This window comes from Salvelinus namaycush, chromosome 17 (genome assembly GCF_016432855.1).
Source record: "Salvelinus namaycush isolate Seneca chromosome 17, SaNama_1.0, whole genome shotgun sequence".
Taxonomy (NCBI): domain Eukaryota; kingdom Metazoa; phylum Chordata; class Actinopteri; order Salmoniformes; family Salmonidae; genus Salvelinus; species Salvelinus namaycush.
This window is the reverse complement of record NC_052323.1, coordinates 23702014-23703894: the sequence shown is the minus strand read 5'-3', so window position 1 is coordinate 23703894 and position 1881 is coordinate 23702014.

Sequence of the window (1881 nt, the reverse complement as noted above, 5' to 3'; positions counted from 1 at the left end):
GTACGCCCATAGAGATAGATAGAGGCCTAATTTTTATATCTGTGTCATTATGGCCTACGTGACAGCATGGGCAGCACCATTGCGGTTTTACAACCCATAGGAATCTCCACCCAGTTGACTACTTTGACTCCTGTAAAATGGCGGAAGCTTGTTTGGAAGCACTCAATGGCGTTGCTCATGCTAAAATAGCCTTTTGGCCACTAGAGGCCTCTATTATTCTTCACGGGTACGCCCAACTGCAAAAATAAGCATTACGTCACGGGTTCATAGCTCTTTCGTTTATACCTTTATGAATGCCACGTGCATTCAGTTATATCAGTACACTTGTAACAGCCTACACAGTACGAAAATTATATTCGATCAAATAAGTATGTCATTCGACACTCATATGCCTCCTTAGAACGAAATTGCTTATCTCACCAGGACATTTTGGCGGAGTAATGCTGCATTCAAGACAACTTCGAATTCGGAGAAGAAAAAAAACCTCATGACGTCAGTGATCTTCAGGTCGGTAAGTCTAGAAAGATGCCAGAGTTTCGGAGCTCGTTTTTTCCGAGTTCCCAGATTTCTTGAACGCACTGAAGTCGGAATTTAAGAGATTTCCGAGTTCCCAGTCTTTTTGAACGCGACATTCCTCTGCCAAAGATAATTTGTTGCAATGTCACTAGTTTTGTTTTTCAGGTGTGATAGGGATGTTTTTATTTATATTAAACTTTATTTAACTAGGTGACTTGCGAATTCTTATTATTTTACAATAATAGCCTACCCCCGGCCAAACCCCAACCGCGTTGGGTCAATGGTGCTCCGCCCTATGGGACTCCCGATCACGATCGAACCAGGGTCTGTCGTGACACCTCTAGCTCTGCGATGTAGAACCGCATCAATATTTTATGCATCATATTTTTGGTTACCATTGGAACAAATATTTCAAATTTTTTAATTTATTTGATTTATTGCAAACGCATATAAACAATGTATGACGCGTTCACAATGAGCCCTTCCCCACATAAATCTATGGTGTTGCAGAAGCTATCAACATTTCGGGCTCCCGAGTGGTGCAGCGGTCTAAGGCACTACATCGCAGAGCTAGAGGTGTCAAAGGCAGCTGTCAATGATCACGTTAGGCTGCGTTTCATTTCATTTTTTTATGTCGGTTTGATCGCGGGGGAGACACTAATGTCTGCAGTTTTCGGTTTGTTTCAAGCGTATTAGTCTATAAATAAATATCTTATCGAAAATGCGTCATCATCTTCCATATCTTACTCGACTAGTAGTTGTTCTGAAGTGTTTATTGTTTGACCACATTTTACTCCCTCCTATAGGTTTAATATAACACACATACATGAATTATTCATTTCGGTTGCCTATCCTGACGTGAAGTTTGTTCTATAGAAAGTATTTGACTAGTGATAAAATTAAGGAAATTAGAAGGGGGGAGGGAGATTTCGGCAAGGCCATTTCGGCAAGGCCCCCCCCCCCCTCTAATTTCCTCACTAGATTAAAATACTTTGTGGCACACATCAGAGTCAAATACTTTCTATAGAACAAACTTCACGTCAGGATAGGCAACCGAAATGAATCAATGTGTGTTATATTAAACATAGAGGGAGTAAGATGTAGGCAAGCAATAAACATTTCAGCTACTAGTCAAATAAGACATGAGAGATGATGAATTTTAGCAAAGAGATTTATTTATAGACTAATACATTTGAAACAAATAGCCAAACCGAAAACTGCAGACATTACTAGACATAAGGCATTCTTAGGGAGATTTTCGGCACAACACCGGCAGCTTTGGGAAAAACGACTTAGTTGTAGCTGTTGTTCACACGCGCATCTGCCCACTCATTAATTTCTCATGTACAGACACTTTCGCGAGAG